General features: G+C 46.2%; 2 long non-coding RNA genes across 2 annotated transcripts in view; both read left to right on the forward strand.

The window, feature by feature from the left end:
* LOC144696021 (uncharacterized) overlaps nt 1–20,604 on the forward strand; it is a 157,833-nt gene extending 137,229 nt beyond the window's left edge. The window contains exon 4 of the long non-coding RNA XR_013580056.1: nt 18,921–20,604. This is a non-coding gene — a long non-coding RNA (uncharacterized LOC144696021). The remainder of the gene's footprint in view (nt 1–18,920) is intronic.
* Nucleotides 20,605–20,686: 82 nt separating this feature from the next.
* LOC144696023 (uncharacterized) lies at nt 20,687–21,609 on the forward strand. The gene is made up of 2 exons (XR_013580057.1): nt 20,687–20,920; nt 21,199–21,609. It is a non-coding gene; the product is annotated as an uncharacterized LOC144696023 (long non-coding RNA).
* Nucleotides 21,610–24,050: the final 2,441 nt, after the last annotated feature.

Below are 24,050 nucleotides of genomic sequence, written 5' to 3' on the forward strand. Positions count from 1 at the left end.
CCCCACCCCTCTTCATCACCTTATCAATATAACCTTCTCTTCCTTGTTCCTTCATGTTCTTATCCAACTTCTCCTTAACTGCATCTATGCTATTTGCCTGAGTCACTTATCTGGGTAGCAAGTTCCACATTCTAGCACATACTTGAGTAAGGAAGTTTTTCCTGAACTCCCTATTGGATTTATTAGTTACTACCTTATACTTAGTCCTAGTTTTGGACTCCTGCACAAGTGGAAACATATTCAAAACCCCCTCATAGTTTTCAAGGTCGCTAACAGATCACCCCTCTGCCTTCTCTTTTCTAGAGAAAAGAGTCCGAGCCTGTTCAATCCTTCCTGATGGTTATCACTTCTCAGTTCTGGTATAAAAAGCACACTTAAAATGGGGGCCCATCTAAAATCTGTTATTGGACATCCAGGTTGCTACTGTGCCAGTATAGGCACATTTGTTTCTGCTGGCTGGAGAATCTAGAACCAGGGGTCACAGTTTCAAGATATGGGTTTTTAAAAATTCGTTCATGGGATGTGGGCATCGCTGGCTAAGCCAGCATTTATTGCCCATCCCTAATTGCCCTTGAGAAGGTGGTGGTGAGTGAGCTGCCTTCTTGAACTGCTGCAGTCCATGTGGTGTAGGTACACCCACAGTGCTGTTAGGGAGGGAATTCCAGTGACAGTGAAGGAATGGCGATATATTTCAAAGTCAGGATGGTGAGTGGCTTGGAGCAGAACTTCCAGGTGGGGGCCTTGTCCTTCTAGATGGTAGTGGTTGTGGGTTTGGAAGGTGCTGTCAAAGGAGGTTTGATGAATTCATGCAGTGCTCCTTGTAGATTATATGCACTACTGCCCACTGTGCAACAGTGGTGGAGGGAGTGAAGGTATGTGCATGGGGTGCCATTGAAGCAGGCTTCTTTGTTCTGGATGGTGTTGGGCTTCTTGAGTGTTGTTGGAGCTGCACTCAACCAGGTAAGTGGAGAGTATTCCATCACACTCCTGACTTGTGCTTTGTAGATGGTGGCCAGGCTTTGGGGAGTCAGGAGGTGAGTTACTCATCACATGATTCCTAGCCTCTAAACTGCTCTTGTAGCCACAGTATTAATATGCCCAGTGCAGTTCAGTTTCTGATCAGTGGTTACCCCCAGAATAGCATTTAGGACTGAGATGAAGTGAAATTTCTTCACACAAAGGGTTGTGAATCTTTGGAACTCTCTGCCTTAGTGGATGCTCAGACTTTGAGTATATTCAAGAATGAGACTGATAGATCTTTGGAATTAAGAGATGTGGGGATAGGGTGGGAAGAGGGAGTTGAGGTTGACGATCAGCCATGATCTTTTATTGAATAGTGGAGCAGGTTTGAGATGCTGTATGGCCTACTCCTGCTCCTATTCCTTATCTTCTTATGTGGAATCAAGACTCATCAATCTGTAGCCTTGTGTTTTGCTTTAGGCTTTTGGATTGAGTGGGGAGACCCATTGTCTTTGATGTGCTGATAGGCAAAGATCGTCTGTTAACAGCACCTCACGTTCGTAACAGACTAAATATCTCAAATTCCTTGACAGATCAGGACAAGCAGACCTGAAGGTCTGAATGGTTTACTTCTGCTCCTATTTCTTCTGAGTCAGCATTGAGCCATGTTGGTGAGTTGGGAGTGATGACCTAACGCATCTTTGAAGGGAGCAGCTTTGAGGAGAATCTTTAAAGGGCGGGAGTGAGCCCCAGAAAGCAAGTCCAAGGTGGTTACCATCAGTGATGGAGCAGAGACAGGGCATACGCAGGAGTTTAGAGAAAAGATTGAAGGATACTCACTGGGATGTAGGGCAATACCGAGGGCAGTTTTGAGAATTGCAGGCAGTGATGAACCTGACACCCCCACCCTCTCGTGGTTACTGTGGGGTGAGTCACAAGAATCATCAGAGACATTCTTATAAACTATCACTGGATTAGATCCTTTGAACCTTCAGAGCAGTGAGCAATAGATAGCAGCACCCAACTTTGTTCTCTTACCCGTTGCCCTAATGAATGATATTTATTTCAAATTTACATTCCAGGCTCCTTTTCACATTTTTGGAGCTCCGACCTTGATTTGTCATTGTTCTGATTTTTCTGAAAAGGCAGTGTAAAAAACCCTGGCAGCTCTTTGTACCTATGTCCTGGGCTGGTAAATGACTTTAATCATTGCAGCTCTCCCCCCACCACCGACAGCAACCTCCTCCCAGTACCGACCTTGCAGCCGCCCCTCCCGCCATCCCCTTTCTGTCGTGTTACAAGCAAGGACAAACCAGCAGGCAGTGCTGTCAATCACGAGCAAGAAATATGAAATATGTCGCAGGGGGCTGAGGCCATACATCATTTAATTCATTTGCTTGCTGGCTTTTTAGATTTAGTTAATAAGTTCAGCCTGTGTTTGTGGGGATCTAGTGAAGTGCAAAGAGATTAGGGATATATGTGAGGTAAAGGGTAGGGATTTGGGAAGGTAAGGGGCAATTGAATGGAGGATGCGGGCCACTATTTTCGACATTCACTGCACTGCTTCATTGCGGAGGAATGGGAGCCACGTTAATTGGGTACAGTCGATACCTGGTCACTTGCAGATCTGAAGGGAAGGTTCTCATTGCTAAGGCTGCGGTGCAGTTTCTGTGTTAACCAGCAGGGGGTCCTGTTGGAAGGTGCATTCGTTGGTGATGATTGTGATTTTGTTTTCCCCTCCAACTCCTAATTCAGATAACCCGCCGGCAGTCAATCTTCTTTCTTCATTGAAAGAACTCGTATTCATGCAGCATCTTTCACACTCAGAAAGTCCCAAAATGTTTCACAGCCAATGAAATACTTAATAAAGTAGTCATTGTTGTAATGTAAGAACAAGGCTCACACACACCAAGCTCCCAGAGATAGTAATGTGATAATGACTAGATAACCTGTTATAGTGATGTTGGTTGAGGAATAACTATTGGACACGGGCACTGGGGGGAACTCCCATGCTTCTCTTTAAAATAGTGTCTTGGGAACTTTTACATCTATCAGAGAGGACAGACAGGGTCTTGGTTTACCATTTCATCTAAAAGACGGCACATCTGAGAGTGCAGCACTCCCTCAGCACTGCACTGGGTGTGAAAGTCTAAATCCTTTGCTCAGGTTTCTGGTGTGGGATTTGAAGCTACAGCCTTTTGACTCAGAGGAGCAGCCAATACCCACTTAGCCACAGCTGACACCAATAAGTCTGTATTTAAAAATATACCTTACAAATTCCTGGACGGATTCCTGCTCCCATATTCCAACTGCAAATCCGAACATTCCAGGCAAAAGCCTACACTTCGTAGCCCTGTGTGGGGCAGTGGAGTCAGGAGCTGGTGTTTGTGGACCAGCTTCTTGTCAGCACAAAGGGGAGATTTGTAAAGGATATAATATTATCATTGAGTGCTTTGGAGCCATAGGCACCTCACTGAAACGATGGAAGAATCCAGAACCCGTCAAATCTCCAACAGTTCCCTGCCCTTTGGACTCTTCTCCTTGGTGATAAAGATGGCCCCTCCTCGCTGTCAAGGAATATCTTTTTTGTACCTGTGTTAGCACAGACATTAATTTGATTGAGGCTCACCTTGTGAATGAATGCCTGTTCTGTGTTGGATGCTTGCTTTACTGGTGTCAGCCTTGGCTCGGTGGTCACACTCTTACTGCTGAGATAGAACGTCGTGGGTTCGCAGTCCTGCTCCAGAGGCTTGAGCGCGTAATCCAAACTGGCTCTCCCAACGCTGCACTGCTGGAGGTGCCGTCTTTCAGAGGGGGCATTAAGCTGATGCCCCATCCGCCCTTCCAGGTGATCGCAAAGGATCCCGTGGCCACTATTCTGAAGAAGAGTAAAGGAGATCTTTCCGCTGTCCTGAATAATGTTGATCTTTATCCTTTATCCGAAAGACGGGTTATTGTTATTGTGGTATGGGGGAGGGTGTCTGTTGTATGTGTGTGAGAGAGGTGGCGCGTGGGTGGGTGTTAACATCCCTTTAAGAGCTACCGTCCTTGTAGTTATGTGACTTGTAGGCTTTAATCAACTCTGTAATTACAGCCGGCCCTGCAGTGTAGTAATTACTGGTATTGTCCAAGTACAGCTGTTGCTTTCAGTGAAGCTGTTTTAACAGTGTTATTCCGGAGCTGCTTGTTACTCCATGATCCAGGTGCACTAATAGCAGACTGATTCTGGGCTGTGCGCTTTCTGAGAGATTTCATTATCATTTAATTTGGGACTTGATTGAATGTGGGCGAGAAAAAGGGAGCCTCGGCAATAAATATCCTGAGAGCAAGGGGCGTTGATCAGACAGAGGTTTCCATTCCTTTATTAGCTGTCCCGGTGCTCCCCACAAAATATGCAGTCCTAGCAGGTATTGTCTCCCACCGTGGGTCCAATTTGACCCTAAGCTGAGCTTCCAACCCCATATCCTCGCTATCACGAAGGCCACGTACTTCTGCCTCTGCAGCATTGCTTGTGCCCCTGCCTTAGCCCAGCTGCTGCTGAAACCCTCCAACCATGCTGCTGTTACCTTTAAACCCAGCTATTCCAGTGCCCTCCAGCTGGCCTCCTTAATGCATCTTTGTAAAATTGAGCTCACTCTAAGCTCTGCTGCTCCTATCCTAACTCACACCATACATCGCCCTCGGTGCTCGCTGACCGATATTGACACCCAATTTTGATTTTGTAATTCTCCTTCTTGTGTTCAAATCTCTCCATGGCCTCACCCCTTCCTCTTTCTGTAACCTACCACTAGTCCACAACCCTCCGAGATCTCTGTACACCTCCAGCTCTGGCCCCTTGTGGATCTCTGCTTTTAATCGCTCCACCGTCGGCAGAGCTCTGAAATTCCCTGCCTGGACCTCTCTGCCTCATTACCTCCCTCTCCGCCTTTAAGCTACTCCTTAAAACCTACTCTTTGATTAAGGCTTTGTTGCCTGTTCTAATATCTCTTTCTGTGGCTTAGTGTCAAATTTTGTATCATGATCTTGTTTGATTTTGTTTGAAGCAACTTAGGGTGTTTTTACTATGTCAAGAGCACGAGGCAAATGCAAGAATTTGCAGCTGTGAGTGGCCAAGATGCAGCAATGCAGTGGAACCACTGGGTGAGAATGAAAGCTGAGCTCAGGGTTTCTGAGCAGCATCAGATCACTAGTCCGTCCCTTGGTGCGCCAAGACTCCCTGCTCAGTGCTGACCCCTCCTGGGGCAGTAGGACGGTGTGCTACAGTGGCCCCAGTGCCCCCTGTGCTGTGCAAGGAAAAGGTCTGCCAGGTTCCTGCATTGATTACTGTCCAGTTCTCCCTGAGTCTGTCGGATGGATTTTACCGTGGGCTTCAGGACCTCAACATTGGGACCAAATGCGAGTCCCGCGCCCACAGGCTGGCACCAGGAAAGGCTTGGCAATTTTACTGAAGGCGGCCTCCTAATAGGCTGCCTCTGGATCCGTTGTCCAATTAAGAAACAGTGGGCGGGCTTCGGGTGCTGTTGGCCCAATCATCCGTGCCACTGGGAGTGGTAGGCCCTGCTGAGGCAGTTAAGTAGAAATAATGAATATAATAACCTTATAATATATAATAAATTCAGGATGGTCAGGGAAAAAGGGCCCTGCCCAATCAGAAGGGAAACCCCCTCCAAGAGGCTGATGGGTACCTCGGAGGCTGCTTTTCCTGCTCCTGGCCTCCTCTTTGGGCGATGGAGCCTCTGGCCCACCAGGCCGCTGCAGGGAGGCTGCCTCCATTTAGCTGGTGTGGGGGGCGGGGGTTTGGGGGTGGGTGGGTGAGGGTCTGCCCACCACTGTCAAAATGCCGGTGTCCCGTACCTATGGAGCAGGCAGCCAATCTCCGACCCGGCCTGCCTCCTGCCCACCGCTGGGAAACTTTCCCGGAGGCAGGACTGCATCAGGGAATTGTCCCGCCCTGGTCCCCTGCTATTTTACTGGGCCCTTCCATCACCTGGACGCCAGTGGAATTCAGGCCCATGTGTCCATGTATGTGGTCAACTTATGAGGACACAACATTCAAGCATTTTCAAGACAAAGGTTGATAGATTTTTGGGTCTTTAGGGCATTAGTGGATATGTGGATAGCGCAGGCAGCTGGAGGTGAGGGAGAAGATCAGCCACGATCTTGTTGAATGGTGACCAGGCTTGAGGGGCTGAATGATCTACTGCAGCTCCTATTTCTTATGTTCTATTTGATGCTTGACTGTGATGTACTTCATTGTAAAATAAGCAGCTGATACACACTGTCTGGGTTTACATATGAAAAGTGAGAACATCCTGGGTGCCAGATCCTGGGGAAGTATTTTTTTATTCAGTCATGGGATGTGGGCTTAGCTGGCTGGGCCAGCATTTATTGCCTGTCCCTAATTGCCCTTGAGAAGGTGGTAGTGAGCTGCTGTAGTCCATATGGTGCAGGCACATCCACAGTGCTGTTAGGAAGGGAGTTCCAGGATCTTGACCCAGTCAAATATGTCACACTTACAGAGGAGGAGGCAACTGGGAAGAAGACCATTTAATCTCACCAGTACAATATCATGTAACATATCATTGGACTACCTTGTGCCTCTGAGTTTATAGATAATTGCAGGAGTTTGACTCATTGGAATTCTGTGTAATGGGATTGAATGGGAAGGGAATTCATCCTGATCCTGTACACTGAGATTGAAATGGGAATTCTTCTGATGAAGGGTCACAGACCTGAAACACTAACCTTGTTCCTCACTCCACAGATGCTGCTTGATCTGTTGAGTGTTTCCAACACTTTCTGTTTTTGTTTCAGATGGGAAGGGATTGATCTATAGAAATTCTGTACAGTAGGATCAAATAGGAAGGTTTGCCCCCCCCCGCCCCCCAGTAAAATGCTCAATTTGGGCCTGGGATCTGTTTGTATGGAATCTGTTGCAGTTTTAACCTTGTTATCTATCCTGGGCCTCTCATCGCTCTGGTTGAAGCCATGGTTATTTTCAATACTTTGCCGTGTTTTTATTGCCTGATGTCAAATGGCAATTGCCCGCCCTGAAAGGTGATGGTGAAAATGCCAGAGCAACTCAGTTACTTTGCAGCATCAAGTGTGACTGGAGGCTTTAATTTGTGAGGAATACTCCTGGCTACAGATGGTGCAGATATAAATCACAGAGCTCAATGATGAAGCCAACACTGTATTACCCCCTTGAAGCCTGTGCACTTTCCTCTTTGCCCTCTTCTGTTTCCTCTAGTGACTGTGAAGGTTGTGAGTTCAAGTCCCACTCCAGAGACTAGAATACAAAATCTAGGCTGACACTTCAATGCAGTACTGAGGGAGTGCTGTACTGCTGGAGGTGCAATCATTTGGATGAAGTGCATTAGGACTTCCTGAGGTCATGTAAGGTGCTGTATAAATACAAGTTGTCTCTCAGCCACCTCTCTCTTTTCTGTCTCATTGCAGAAAGTCAACACCTACCCCAATCTGTGCAAAGGTGCAGGTGTCTTGACTTCCTGTTTCCTGTGGCAGTGCAAGGCACATGTTGTCATCTAGGCAGGAAGCCTGTGGACAATCTGGGCCGATCCAAGCATCGGGTATCATATGTGGGACTAGCACTCAATCTCCGCCCCCCCTCCACCGACCCAGCTAAGATCAGCACAGACCAGGAACTGAACCTATGACCTTCTCTCTCTGTCTCATTCAGTCCAGCACTAGTCATTGCTCAGGCCCACCGGGCTGTTGGGAAGTTATAGCAGTTCCATCATTCTGACATGTGAACTCATAAATTTTCCCTCCCCTGCTCTGCCCACTACCTCGATTTCTCTTATCCCTCCTTTTCTTCTCTCTTTCTTTACTTCTCCATTTCCTTCCCTCCAGTCCTTCCTTTTCCTCTCTCTTCCTCTCTCTCTCCATTCTGTCCACATCTCTCTCTCTGCCCTATCTCTTTGTGTATTTCTTTCACCACCTCTTTCCTCTCTCTCTCTCTCTTTGCCCTCTGTTTCCTGCTCCTCCCTCTCTCCCCTTCACCTTTCTCTCTCTCTTCTCTCTATTTCTCTTTTATCTCTCTCTCCACCCTCACTTGCCTTGCCCCTGCTTTTTCCACAAACTATCCTCATCAGTTACCAAAATGCACCCGCCAACTCCTATAAAAGCGGTTGCTCATTCCTCACACTCTTTCTCACTCCTTCTCTACTCACTCTCCCCTCCTGTCTCCCTCCCTTTCACCTCCCTCCATCTCATTCCTCATTCTCCTCCCTCTGTCCCTCTCCCGCGTGCTCTCCTCCCCCTGCATTTCTCACCCCTTCCCTCTCTCTCTCTCTGTCTCCCTTCCCTCTCTCCCCATCTCTTCTCCCTCTCCCCCTCCCCCCGACCCTCTCTCTCTCCTTCCTCTGTCTCTGTCTGCTCCCTCTCAGACCCTTTCTCCCTTTGCATTTCTTTTTTCTCCCGCTTGCTCACTACCACCCCACCCACTCCACCCCAACACAGCCCCCACCTCCCGGTCCTCAGTGGCTCCTTCACTACAATAGTTTCGGGTCTGTCTTGCTAGAGAGCTGATCGTCAGCTAACCAATCCAATATGGAGAGAGGAGCCTGGGGGGGCGGTGTGGTATTTGGAAGGGAGGGAGGAGGTCATTAAGTGGCATTGTGTGGAAGCAGGGAGTGCATAATGTATAGCTCTGGTCTATACCCTGGTACCTGATGGAAGGGGGCAGCATCTTTGGCACACAAAAGGACACCAGTTGGTGGCAGAAATTGGTGCAATTGCCATTGAGACACTTAGTCCCAGTAAATTTCTATTGTTGTGTAATGAAAGGGAGCAAAGCACGGGAACCCTGGGTGACAATAGCAGGAGCAGTTTTAGCAGCAGGCAGCTCGTTGTTTGCTTGACTGGAGTTGCTGCATTCAGCAATCACGGCCGTCAGCCCTGTGACGAGATTTAATTAGAACAAATTGCTCTTTTTTTATTCCTTCCCCTTCCCTCCTGTCTTCCTAGAGGACAGTAATTACACTCAAATGAGTCTGACATCACGACTAGTCTCTGAATAGGGAAGCTGTGGCTTAAACCACTGCAGGTCCCCGTCCCCCTTTTCCGATTTTGCCCCCTTTCTGCCCTTTTAGGTAGAATCAGGGGGTCAGTGGAGCTGTGGCCGGGAATGAGAGAGCTTCCGAATAACAGTCGGCACTCTCTGTGCTTTGGCCGCAGGGGTTTCTCCGAGGAGAGTGTGGATACAACGAGTGCGCCGTGCATGTCAACGATGGCAACTCTGTCCACCGTGCGATACCTCGGAGATCAGCGGCAGGTCTGCTTCTCATTGGGATCCAAGGCAATTTGTCAAATTGGATCCAGAATTGGCTGAGTGGCAGGAAGCAGAGGGTGATGGTCGAGGGGTGTTTTTGTGACTGGATGCCTGTGTCCAGTGGGGTTCCACAAGGATTGGTGTTGGGTCCCCTGCTGTTTGTGGTATACATAAACGATTCAGACTTGAATACAGGAGGGTGGATCAGTAAATTCGTGCATGACACGAAAATTGGTGGGGAGGTAAATAGTGAGGAGGATAGCCTTAGATTATAGGAGGATATAAACGGGCTGGTCAGATGGGCTGATCAGTGGCAAATGGAATTTAATCTGGATAAGTGTGAGGTGATGCACCTGGGAAGGACAAACAAGGCACAGGAATACACAATAAATGGTAGGACCCTGGGAAGTACCGAGGATCAGAGAGACCTTGGTGTGCATGTCCACCGGCCCCTTAAGGTAGCAGGGCAGGTAGAGGTGGTTAAGAAGGCATATGGGATACTTGTCTTAATTAGCCGAGGCATAGAATATAAGAGCAGGGAGGTTATGCTGGAACTGTATAAAACGCTGGTTAAGCCACAGCTAGAGTACTGCGTGTAGTTTTGGAATCCGCATTATAGGAAGGATGTGATTGCATTAGAGAGAGTGCAGAGGAGATTTACCAGGATGTTGCCTGGGCTGGAGAATTTTAGTTATGAGTAGAGATTAGATAGACTGGGGTTATTTTACCTGGAGCAGAGGAGATTGACGGGGGACAAGATTGAAGTGTATAAAATTATGAGGGGCATAGATAGGGTAGACAGGAAGGAACTTTTCCCCTTGGTGGAGGGATCAATAACCAGGGGGCATAGATTTAATGTACAGGGCAGGAGGTTTAGAGGGGATGTGAGGAAGAATTTTTTCACCCAGAGGGTGGTGGGAATCTGGGACTCACTGCCTGAAAAGGTGGTAGAGGTAGAAACCCTCATAACATTTAAGAAGTATTTGGATGTGCACTTGCGATACTTGGCATACAAGGCTATGGGCCTAGTGCTGGAAAATGGGATTAGAATAGTTAGGTACTTGTTTGACTGGCACAGACTGGATGGGCTGAAGGGCCTTTTTCTGTGCTGTAGACCTCGATGACTCTATGACTTTTTCATCAACCACCACTTGACGTCAGACAAGGGCAGCTGTGAATCGGGAGAGTTAGGGGTGGGGAATGGGATGGGGATATAGCATCTCTTATGAACTCAGAACCAAGTCCCACTCACCCATCACCCTTCTTCTCCTTGACCCACATTGGCTCCCTGTCTGGCAGTGCCTCCATTTTAGAATTCCCATCCTTGTGTTCGAATCACTCCATGGCCTCTCCCTATCTCTGTAATCTCCTCCAGCTCTACAATCCTCTGAGATCTCTGCGCTCCTCCAATTCTGACCTTTTGCTCATCAAATGATTTGCTACACTCCACCATTCTTCCCTCAGCTGCCTAGGCCCTAAACTCTTAATTTCCTCCCTAAATTCCTTCTCAGTCTCTCTGTCTCTCCTTCCTCCTTTAGGATGCTTCTTAACTCTTACTTCCTTGACCAAGCTTTTACTTGCTTGTCCTAATGCAGCTCAGTGACAGCTTTTGACCGATAACGTTCCTGTGAAGCACAATGGTACATTTTCCCACCTTAAAGGTGCTATATAAATGCAAATTGTTGTTGTTATTTGCACAACATCTGTCTCAACATGAGCGTTTCATGAAGCATGCTGACATATCTTCCTGTGGAGTGACCTTGTGCCAGGGAATCTGAGGAGGAATATGAAAAGTCAAAATATTTTGGTCAGTGATTTGACAGATGTCAACAAGAGGTGGATATGAGAAGTTACAGAGAGAGTCTTGTGTGAACAGAATGCACGACTTAAAACTAGAAAGTGTAAAAGGACAAATGCACAGTCACAGACGCAGGCTGAGAAACACACACATACAAACAGGGTCACACAACAGATACACCATAACAACAAACAGGGACACAAACACAGAAATACACGGAGAGAAAGAAACACAAACAGACAGAGCGAAAGAGAGAAACGTACTGATCCACATGTATACAGCGTCCACAGACAGACAGGGAAAGACACAAGGACACAGAGACTTAAATATGCTGGGAGGGACACGCAAGCACAGGGTGACACAGAGCCACACACATAGTGCTGCCATCAGTTTCCTTTGTCCCCAGCTGCTTGTACTAATTGCCTGTAAAAGTGATGTGAGTGTATGTGAGTGTAGGGATACCGGCAGGTGGCACTATACACCACTCGTTTCACTAGCTCCTTCAGAGGGTCTCGAAGGGAAGCGTGGATGATGACTGCTGGCTTGTGCTGTCAGTGGGCAATGTCATAGCTGTAAGTACAATGGTGATGACATGAGTTTAACCTCTTTCAAACTGAAGGATATTACCAGAGCAAATCCACAAACTAGCTGTTGATATATTTTAGGAAACATTCCCATATGATTTTTCTCCTCTCACCTCTGTAAACTATGTGATGGCATTGGGACCAAAGCCCTTGTGGCACCTTGTGCAATGGGTGATCCCAAACTGTCCGTGGCATGGAACCACATCACTCCCGACTGCCACAACCCACCTTACATTTCGGAGCACACAAATCTGGGCCAGCAGTCCAGTGCAGTACTGAGGGAGTACTGCGCTGCTCAAGGTGCCGTCTTTCAGATGAGATGTTAAACTGAGACCCCTCGGGTGAATGCAAAAGATCCAATCTCACTATTTCAAAGAAGATCAGGGGAGCTTTCCCCAGTGTCCAGGCCAATACTTATCCTCCAGTCAACACCACTAAAATAGATTGTCTGCCTATTATCACATTGGTGGGAGCTTGCTGTGCGCTAATTAGCTGCCACATTTCCTGCATTACAACAGTGATAACACTTCAAAAAGCTGAGAAATGCTTTGGGATGATGTGAGAATGTGAAAGGCACTATATAAATGCAAGCCCTTCTTTCTCCCCAATGACAAATCTGGATAAAGGATCCACCAAGATTGCTGGTTTTGTTTGTATCTTCATCCCCTTATCTTTGGGAGACAGTGCAAAGTAGTGGATGGATTCTCAGGTTGATTACCGGTCTGATAGACCTCAGTGCGAACACTTCTTCCATGGCTGTGACCATCCTCATCCCAGCCAAAAGGTGGGTTAGCTCTATATAGCGGGCTATCTTAGGGGCTCCCAGAATACACATGATGTGGACATGTCACCCAGACCCACTGAATGTGAGTATCCCAATGAACGTCAACCAGTTTGGAATTCTGGTGCCAACTTGCTCGGACTGTCTGGATCAGGGATCAAACCTGGGACCTGCTGACTCACATTCCTGACAGACCCTCTGCTGCTAATTTTGAGAAGGAATATGATGATGATGAGAGGGAATAGAGGAACTTCAACAATTGTATCTGTCTCTTTAAGAAGTATAAGCAATTTTGACTTTGACCTAGGAGAAAGACATACACAGGTTGTAACCACCGAACAGTGTCACAAACAGAATGTATCTGCTCTCTTACTGCCCGTGATCAGTATGTTTTGCATGGAAGAAGATGTGCCTTTTCTTACCCTTGAAGTGTATTTCAATTAAGTCATTCAGCAGCAAGCCTTTGTGAGTTTTAAATAACGAAGGTTATTTATTCTCATACACTTACCCTGAATTAATGCAATGTCACACGCTTGATCTCATGCACACACATACACACACACGCACACACACACAAGGAGATTGGATAGGGATAAAGATAGCACACTTTTACAGATTACAGTTAATACAGTCTCCGATTTATGATTTCCAGTCTCCCACATGGCAGGCCTGTGGTTTCCTGAATGGATTTGATGATATAAAGTTGAAGTGAGGACCTTGTCAAGCAAAGGGCTCACAGAAGGCTGTGAGGTTTCTTGTAGTCAAATACCTAGGAGGTCCGCTCTCAAGTGAACTTTGAAACTGGAACAGGTTAAGTACTTTGGCTGCTTGGAGTAGCAGCTAGTTTCAGAGTCTGATGACTGATGGTTGTAATGGATCTGCTGGGTCCTGGGGTAATAAGAATGCAGCCCCTGAAATGAGCTTCGAGCACATGGCTGTTGGATTAACACTTCTGAGGCTCACCCAGTCTAATGTGGATGGGGGAGGCCATCATGATGCAATGGGAAGTAGATACTGGCCAGTGGGTTTTGATCTTCCCTTTTGTCCGGTAAGAAACATGGAGGCCAGCAGTCTGGAAACTCTATAGACTTTAGTGTTGGCCCATCCTTCAACAATGAGGTGTGTGAATTCCACAGATGGCTGTGAGGTACCATCACCTATGTCCATATTTAATTAGGTATTCGCCGGAGACTTGATACTGTCTGTTGTCCAAATGCCAAAAGTCATATGGTTTTTTTGGAAGCCGTCTCAACAGCTTGTTTATGTCCAATTTTTTAAAGTATTGACTGAAAGTTCATAATATGACCTGCCTTTACTGGGCATAACAACAGCCACATCCCAAGCTTGGAGCCGAGGCCTTCTCTGTGTTCCAGTTCTCCATCCTTTCTTTTCCCCCTCCAAAGGCAATGATCCCTCTTGGGATAGAATTCCTAAAGTCACTAACATCACTCTAGTGGCTCGCTAGTCTTTATGAGTGGAGCTTGCAACAACTACTTGCATTTACATAGCACCTTTAATATTTAATATTCCAAGGTGCTTCACAGGAGTGCTTTTGACAGAAAATTTGGCGCCAAGCCACATAAGGAGACATTCAGACAGGTTTCCAAAAACTTGGTCAAAGAAATAGGTTTTTTAGGAGGGTTGTAAAAGAGGCGGGGGAAAGGGTAGAGAGGCAGGAAGGTTTAGGGAGAGAATTCCAGAGCTTGGGGCTTAGGCAATTGAAAGCACGGCCAGCAATAGTGTAACAAAGGAAACTGAGGATGTGCAAGGGGCCAAAATTGGAGGAATGAAGAGATCTCAGAGGCTTGTGGGACTGGAGGAAGGTACAGAGGCAGGGAAGGACAAGGCTAGTGAGGGACTGGAAAACAAGGGTGAGAGTTGTAAAGCTGAGGCATTGCTGGACAGTGGGATCAGTGAGCACAGCAGGGTGGGTGATTGGGACTTGAGTCATGAGACTGCAATAGATTTTTGGATGAGCTCAAGGTTACAGAGGGGTGGAGGTCTGGAAGACAGCCAGGGGAGATGTAAAATAGGCTGCTGATCCACTAATACTCATTTTACATTCCCACGCTGAAAGTTGAAGTTCTGCTTTATATTGCAGCAGGATATTCCAACCATGGTTGCATCAGTCTCAAGCCCAGTCCTGAGCTCCTTGCAACGCCTGCACAGAGAGAAACATTTCGGCAAGGACATAAAAACTGGATAGTAATCAGGAACGGGAGCTTCCAACATCCATCCCTCCCCCAAACTTACCGCCACCTGATACCTCCTCCCCCCTGTTTAAGAGTCGAGAAGCTGGGACCCTGCCTTGCTTAGATTGGGTAACTCAGCAATAGACTCTGACCTTTCAGCCTGCCTAATGCTTCACTCAGCAGGCCAATGGGGAAGGGAATGGTGTCCACAGTCTGTTTGAGAGGGATGAAGAAACACGTTTAGTTCAGTCCAATAAGCTCCTTGTGCATGCAATGCCCATGGATTCTTTTTTTTCCTATTTGTTCTTGTGATGTGAACAGTGCTGGTATTTATTATCCATCCCTAATTGCCCATACTAGAGCAACTGAGTGGCTTGCTAGGCCATTTCAGAGGGCAGTTAGGAGTTAACTCTTAAGAGTTGACTCTTAACGTGGTGTCAGATGTAGGCCAGACCAGGTAAGGACAGCAGATTTCCTCCCAAGGTCATTAGTGAACCAGTTTTTTTTTTACAAAAATCTATTAGCTTCATGGTCATTATTAATGAGGCTAGTATTTTATTCCAGATTTTGTTAATTAATTGAATTTAAATTCTCCAGCTGCCATTGTGCGATTTGAGCTCAGGTCTCTAGACCTTTAGTCTGGATCCCTGGATTACCAGTCTAGTAACATTGCTACTCCGTTACCATGCCCCCATTCAGGTTTCCTTCCCCTTTTTTTCTCATATCACTTATCCCTGTCATGCGCTATCAGTTGTGAAGAGGTCAGCAACTGGACATGTTGTAATTCACACAGGCTGAGTCCAGTCAGCACCATGGTATCCCTTCTATTTTGCTTTTTGCGTCTGACCGATTTTTGGGAAATGTACAGGGCAGTGGGCATCTATTGGGTGAAGGGTGGGGGGCCCATGGATTGAGGCCCAGCTGCAAGACACCCAAGACCATGGGTCAGTGATGGGCGCACACACACAGTACGATGCCAGGCCAGTACCTTCAGTAAGTCCAGTCAGGGTGTCCTTGAAAGCCTAGAGATAGAGGGCAGTATTTGAAGGGAGAAATTTGAGAAGCTTAGTTTGAAGCTTAACTTGAGCTTAGTTTTTTTGGCCTTGATAAGTTTCAAGCGTGGGCTAATAAAGGATTTGTTACGGGCAAATCATATTTGATTAAGTGTGATTGACTTTATTTGACGAGGTAACGGAGTGTGTGGATGTGGGCATTGTAGTTGGTGTTGTGTATGTGGACTTTCAAAAGGAACTTGATAAAGTACTACATATCAGACTTGTCAGCAAAGTTAAAGCCCATGGGATAAAAGGACAGTAGCAGCATAGATACAAAATTGTCTGTGCAATAGTGAACAGAAAGTTGTGGTGAATGACTGTTTTTCAGATCGGAGGGAGATGTTCAGTGATGGTCCCCAGTGTTCAGTAATAGGACCGCTGCTGTTTTTGATATACATTAATGACTTAGACCTGGGGTACGGGGCACAATTTTGAAATTTGCAGAATGCATGGAACCTGTAAGTGTAGTAAACAGTGAGGAATAGGACATAGCCCGCTGAAATGGACAGACACATGGCAGGTGACATTTAATGCAGAAAAGTGTGAAGCGATCCATTTCGTTAAGAAGAATGAGGAGAGACAATACAAACTGAATGGTCCAATTACATTTTTAAATGGTCCAAGTACATTTTTGTGGTGGGACAAATTAACAAAATAATTAATAAAACATATGAAATCCGGGGCTTTAGAGAATGGCAGAGAACAAAAAGCAGAAAGTTATGCTAACCCCATTTAAAACACTAGTTCAGCCTCAGCTGGAGTATTGTGTCCAATTCTGGGTGCCATACTTTAGGAAGGACATGAAGGCTTTGGAAAGGGCACAGCAGAGTCTTACTAGAATAGTTCCAGGGATGAAGGATTATAGTCATGAGGACAGACTAGCGAAGCTGGGGTTATTCTCCGTGGAGCAGAGAAGGCCAAGAGGAGATTGATAAAGATGCTTAAAATTGTGAAGGGTTTAGATAGAGTAAATGATGAGAAACTGTTTTAGATAGCTGAAATGTTGATAACCAGATGGCACAGATTTAAGGTGATTGGCAAAATAATCAGGGTAAGGGAGTCCAAGGCAAGGCAGTACAACCTTAAAATTAGAGCGAGACCACTCAGAATGATGTCAGGAAGCACTTCTTCACATAAAGGTAATGGAAATCTGGAACTCTCTCCCACAAAAAAAAACTGTTGAGGCTGGAGGGTGGGGGAGGGGGTGGGCATGGTGGGCAGGGGGAGGGGGTCAATTGAAAATTTAAAAATGGAGGTTGGATAGATTTTTGTTGGTGAAGCATATTTAGGATTATGGAACCAATGTGTGCAGATGGAGTTATGTTATAGATCAACCATGATCTAATTGAACAGCTGTACAAGCTTGAGGGGCTGAATGGCCTTCAGCTATGCAATGAGATTTTTTTTCCCTTTATCTTTCATGGAATGTAGATGTTGCTGGTATTTGTTCCCATCCTTAATTGCCTTTGAACTAAGTGACTTTCTAGGCCATTTCAGGGGGCAATTAAAAATCAACCACGTTGCTGTGAGTATAGAGTCATTTAGTGCACAGAAGGAGGCCATTCGGCCCATTGTGCCAGTTCCACCGTGCAGCAACCCAGTCAAACCCACTCCCTCGCTCTTGCTTCAAGTGCCCACCCAATTTCCATCTGAAATCATTGATTATCTCTGCTTCTACCACCCTCATGGACAGTGACTTCTAGGTTATTACAGCTCATTACCTAAAAAAAAACTCGTTCCTCACATCCTCCCTCTATCTCTTGCGCAAAACCTTAAATCTGTGTCCACTAGTCCTTGTATGGTCAGCTAATGGAAACGGTTCTGCCTTATCCAAACCTTACATATTCTTGCACATCTCTGTAACATCTTCGAGGAGAACAACCCCAGTTTCTCCAACCTAACATTGTAGCTAAAATCCCCTATCATTGGAACCACTCTGGTAATTCTCCTCTGCACCCTCTCAAGGACCCTCACACCCTTCCTCAAGCAGGGTGACCAGAACTGGATGCAATATTCTGGTTGTGGTCTAACCAGAGCTCTATAAAGGTTCAGCATTGCTTCCCTGCTTTTGTACTCTTATGAAGCCCAAGGTCCCATATGCTTTGCTAACCACTCTCTCAGTATGACCTGCCAAATTCAAAAATTTATGCACATTCACCCCAAGTCCCTCTGTCCCTGTACACTCCTTAAAGCTGTGCCATTGAGCCTATATTGCCTCTCCCCTATCTCTCCTGCCAAAATGCATCAGCTCACACTTCTCTGTATGAAATTCCTTCTGTCCATTCTGCTAGCCTATTTCCTATTGATTAGTATCACCCTCACTGTTTACCACTCCTTCTAGTTTGGCATCACTGTTAAATTTTGAAATTTTAATCTGTATTCTAATATCCAAGTCATTTATATATCAAAATAAAGCAGTAGGCCCAGCACTGACCCTTGGGGAGCGCTGTTATCTAACACCCTGATAAGTAACTACTAAACACGACTTGCTGCTTTCTGACTTTGAGCCAACTATTTTATCCAAGCTGACACTAACCTCCTATTCCATGAGCCACAGTTTTGTTAACTAGCCTTTGTATGGCACTTTGTTGATCACTTTCTTAAAATCCACATAGATTGCATTCCCTTCATCAACCTTCTCTGTTACTTCATCAAAAAACTCAATTCGTTTAGTCAAGTACAACCTGCCTTTTACAAATCCTTGTTGGCCCTCCTTGATTAGCTCAAGCCTCTCCAAGTGCCTGTTAATTTTTTCCCACTTATTATTTCCAAAACCTTACCCACCACTGATCTGGAGTCACACGTAAGCTAAGCCAGACCAGGTAAGGATGGCAGATTCCCCTCAGTCGATGATAGTCGTCATGGTCACCATTACTGAGACTAGCTTTATACTGCAGATTTATTAATTGAATTCAAATCCACCGGCTGCCTTTGTGAGATTTAAACTCATGTCCCCAGAGCATTAGCCTGAGCCCCTGGGTTACTAGTCCAGCCATGTTACCACTCCGCCACCATCTTCCCTATTACTGTATGTGGTGGAAATAGTGTTATGAGAGCAGGAGATCGAATAATCACCTAGTGTAAGCCGTAAGTCTCAGTCTAAGTGCATCACCCGTTGCCTGTGCTGAATGTGCAGTGATTTGCAGTTTTGCCAGAATCAGACTCCAAGCAGGAGTGTTACCGGGCAGGTGCCCTCTTTACCATCAGCTGCCGGAAGGGACCTCACCAGCCATGTTTTTGCTTTGCTTCATTTTTAGGAATTCTTGAATGAGGGATTTGGAAAAATCACGACTGAAATCCAAGAGTGGGAAGAATTCTTCCATGACGAAGGCTACCAGCAGCTGCAGTGAAGTCCCAGCAGACACTGCAGCGAAGTCCCAGCAGACACTGCAGCGAAGCCCCAGCAGACGCTGCAGCGAAGTCCCAGCAGACGCTGCAGCGAAGTCCCAGCAGACACTGCAGCGAAGCCCCAGCAGACACTGCAGCGAAGCCCCAGCAGACACTGCAGCGAAGCCCCAGCAGACACTGCAGCGAAGAGAATCCAAGATGGCTGCTCCCTGGCGCTGCACATGAAGGATGAGGAGTAACTTCCCCTGAGCAAACTCATCGGGGTAAACACGCAGGAAACACAACATGGCTACCTTTTTTTAAATTTGCTGTCTATATATTTTTATTCCACTGCGTCTTAGGATGTGAGTGATGTTAACAAAGCCAATCTTTATTGCCCATTCCTAGTGTCCCTGTTAGCATTATGATTCAGCCATGTAGCATGTGACTGGGCAACACGCAGATCAGATTGAATTGGGGTGATGGGTTCCCCTCCCTCAAGGGCATGAGGTGAATTAGCTGGGATCTTAGAACAATCCAGCAGATTCCATGGTCAGCGTCCAGTTCCAATTCAATGATTGATTGAATTCCATTTCACAACGCACCCTGGTGGGATTCGACCCCTTGACCTTTCTAGCACAGCTCTATAACTGATCGGTCACCATATCAACTCAACACACATACATGACTCAAATTTCAAAATCGAGTTAAATTTACCATAAAATTCCAAACGTTAAAGCATCTTGAACAAGATTATAAACAACATAAAAAATTCCAGAATATACTACAAATGTTAAAAAATGAGCCTAAGGTCATGAAGTTCTTTAAAGGGTAGTCAGTGCATGGAATGGAACTCTGAGGAGAGGAATGGAGGCAAAGTCCATGGGTCATTGGAGAGACAGTTGCCGGGTGCAGCAGGAAGACTGTAGGATCACTGAGTGATGATGAGCTTCTGTTGTCAAATATCTCCTAGCTTACAAATTGCTCCTGGTTGGATTAATAGACAAATGGGTGATAGTTCTTACAACATTCCCTTATCCATTCTGTCAATGGAGACATTTAAGCTGGGCACTCTAAAGGGGTCAGTGGTTCCTCGAGGAATATTAAACACAGCTGTGCTCCCCCACAAGTCTCACCAAGGCAAATGTTGTTGTCAACTGCAGTTTCTCAAACTCTCAGAGATATCTGTACGCTGACTGGTGTTTCTCAGTCCCTCACTCCCTCAGGGAGATATCTGTACACTGACTGGTGTCTCTCAGTCGCTCACTCTCTCAGAGATATCTGTACACTGGCTGGTGTCTCTCAGTCCCCTCTCTCTCAAGGAGATATCTGTACACTGACTGGTGTCTCTCAATCCCCTCTCTCTCAGGGAGATATCTGTACACTGACTGGTGTCTCTCAGTCCCTCACTCTCTCAGAGATATCTGTACACTGACTGGTGTCTCTCAGTCCCTCACTCTCTCAGAGATATCTGTACACTGACTGGTGTCTCTCAGTCCCTCACTCTCTCAGAGATATCTGTACACTGACTGGTGTCTCTCAGTCCCTCACTCTCTCAGGGAGATATCTGTACACTGACTGGTGTCTCTCAGTCCCCTCTCTCCCTCAGGGAGATATCTGTACACTGACTGCTTTTCTCAATCCCTCAGTCTCTCAGAGATATCTGTACAATGACTGGTGTCTCTCAGTCCCCTCTCTCTCAGGGAGATATCTGTACATGGACTGGTGTCTCTCAAACCCTCACTCCCTCAGGGAGACATCTGCACACTGACTGGTGTCTCTCAGTCCCTCACTCCCTCAGGGAGATATCTGTACACTGACTGGTGTCTCTCAGTCCCCTCTCTCTCAGGGAGCTATCTGTACACTGACTGGTGTCTCTCAGTCCCTCACTCCCTCAGTGAGATATCTGTACACTGACTGGTGTCTCTCAGTCCCTCTCAGGGAGATATCTGTACTCTGACTGGTGTCTCTCAGTCCCCTCTCTCTCAGGGAGATATCTGTACACTGACTGGTGTGTCTCAGTCCCCTCTCTCACAGGGAGATATCTGTACACTGACTGGTGTCTCTCAGTCCCTCTCTCACAGGGAGATATCTGTACTCTGACTGGTGTCTCTCAGTCCCTCACTCTCTCAGAGATATCTGTACACTGACTGGTGTCTCTCAGTCCCCTCTCTCTCAGGGAGATATCTGTACACTGGTGTCTCTCAGTCCTCTCTCTCTCAGGGAGATATCCATACACTGACTGGTGTCTCTCCGACCTTTTTTCTGTCCTTCCTGGTGCTGAAGCAGTGCCTGAATAATGTGAAAAGAGGCAGCTCTATCCTTTCAACCCGAGACCAATTTTAATTGAACCAATGTTTATAAAGGAATTTCCCTCTCTGCGTTGGCTTTATAATTGTGATGTTAACTGGTGGGCAGGCTCAGCTCACTGGCCGATACCTCCCGTTTTTAATATGAGGATTTAATGATTTTTGTTCAGGGAGTGGGTTTTGCAATTTTATTGGTTAAACATAACTCAGAGACTTGTAGAGTAAGCAGCTAGGTGTCTACATATGATCTATCAGCTGGTCGATGATGTGTGTGAGACTTTTGCCTTAAATAAAATAATTTGTCTTCCAATCTGCTGCTGAGTGTCTTTTTCTATTATTTGTGAGCCTTCCCTGCACCGTTTCTCCTGTAGACTCGAAATATTTATCTAGGTAGATGGAATTAAGAAGCAGATCAATCACGATCTAATCACACGACAGAACAGGCTTGCAGGGCTGAATGGTCTCTTTCTGTCCCTATGATACTATGTAAGGATGGCAGGTTTCCGTCGCTAAAGGACATTAGTAAACAAGTTGGGTCTTTATAACAATACTACTGTTTTACGGTCACCTTTACTCAACCTTCACCACTTAAAACGCCCATATTAAAAACAGGCTGTGCCCTATATCTGCCTTACCATTATCCATTCACAATAAGGCGTTTCAAAGGTGCTTGATACTGTGTCCTAATGCTCACAATGAATTAAGCACTGAACACTTGTGCGTACTTACTACATCGTACCTCATTGAGGTGAATAAGAAAACAAACACATGGAAAGAACACCTCCTTAATGTTTATTCACCTTCTGTGTATGAAAGCCCTCTAAGTGGTGTGTGGTTACAGTTTGTACTTAAGCACTGAGTGCAGCTTTTGAAAAGCGACATGCATTGCAGAATAGTCTCGATCTACAGCATTCTCGTTGGAGTTTGTTCGATAGGGTGGGAGGAGGGAAGATGTTTCCACTTGTGGGGGAGACTGGAACTCGGGGCTGTAAAAATAAGATAGTCCCGAATAAATCCAATAGGGAATCGGGGAGAATTTTCTCCCCATCGGCAGGGCGGGGGTTAGACAGGAGCAGGCGCGTAGCCGACTCTGGTGCGCGCCCGCTGAACTCAAGATCTGAATGACGCGCGGTGATGTCGGGACGCACGCCCGATGTCACCACGCGTCATTTTACGTGTCGGCGAGCGGGTCCCGACCCTGTTCACTGGAGAAACCTTTTTACCCAGAGAGTGGTGAGAATGTGAAACCCGTTACCAACAGGAATTGAGGTGAATAATATCGACATATTTATGGGGAAGCTGGATAAGCATGAGTGAGAAAGTCATTGAAGGATATGCTTAGCGGATGAGATGAAGTAAGATGGGAGGAAGCTCATGTGCAGTATACTCTCTGTAATAGTTGCGCACTGTAGTAGTGTGACTCTATTAAATGATTGCATGTGGCCATTGCATATAATGGGCAAAACTAATTTGCATGAATTAGTCCGTTCTAAGTGATTGGGACTAATACCAGCTTTAAATTTCTTTATTTTTTTAAAACTGAATTTAAATCCTCAAACTGCAGTGATGGCATTTGACCTTTCATGCTCTGGATTACTGGTGCAGCAATATAACCACCACACTGCCATATGTTTGAAATATTGGCCCAGAACGTCTGATCTCCAGGGGGTCGTACCCCAGAGATACCCCAGAAGATGCGACGGGGGGATCCCCGGAGGTCCCCAGACAAGAACTGCACGGGAATTGCCCGGGAAGCTCAGAGTTCTGATGGGCAATTACCCTGCACAGGGAACCATCCAATACTACGATTTAAATCAGAGACTTCCTATGGTTCCGACTCTCCTAGCTGAATAGTTACCCAGGACAGGTTAGAAGGATTGAAACCACATCTAACTCTTAGGTAACTCTAACTCTTTAGGTACTGACTGCCCCTCCCTGAACCCCACAGCCACATTATACCCCGACCCCCCCCGGCAACCACCACCACCCTACCAACTACCTACCCCCCAAACCACCCGACTCTCCTCCCCACTGATCACCCTACCCCCTCACCCTCTTACCTTACACACTTACCTTCTCCCTGGCTTTCAAAGTGGCTGGGACCTTTAACTGTACCAGCTTTACGGCAGCTAGTGCTGTGAAAAGGTGGCATGGATTCATACCCCCCTGACCTTGTTGTCCTGCACTGGAAGGAGTCCAGAGCTGTTGCGCTGTACATTTCTCATCTGGCCTGGGCCGGAAGTCCGGGCGGGAAATGTGCAACTCCCAACTAAGGTAAGTAAAAAGCAGCGGAGTGGCAATCTGATGGTGATTACCACTCCTGGGATGTTCTGGTCCATTACTTTTCTGGGCATTAGCTAAGTTTAGTACAAATACAAAGTTAATGTTTCCCTTTTAGTAATTTGCACCTGTCATCATAATAAGGCGGACAGAATCCTTCAACTAAAAGCGGGAAATGCTGCAAAAACTCAGCAGGTCTGGCAGTATCTGTGGAGAGAGAAACAGAGTTAACATATCAGGTCAACAAACTTTCATCCAACATTTAGTGCAGATCCTCAGTGCTTTTTTATTATTTAAATGGAATCCTTGGTTTTCTATCTAGTGGATAGAATACAAAGCCAGAAATGTGAAGTTGAACAGGATCTTAGGTTACAGGTAGAGTTCTTCTGGCATTAGCTCTTTTTGCATTATATAAATTCAAGTCTTTTTTAACACAGCAACTGCTTGGATTGTAGTAGCTTCACTATACCA

The sequence above is a fragment of the Cetorhinus maximus genome, chromosome 21, assembly GCF_964194155.1.
Source record: "Cetorhinus maximus chromosome 21, sCetMax3.hap1.1, whole genome shotgun sequence".
NCBI classification, from domain to species: domain Eukaryota; kingdom Metazoa; phylum Chordata; class Chondrichthyes; order Lamniformes; family Cetorhinidae; genus Cetorhinus; species Cetorhinus maximus.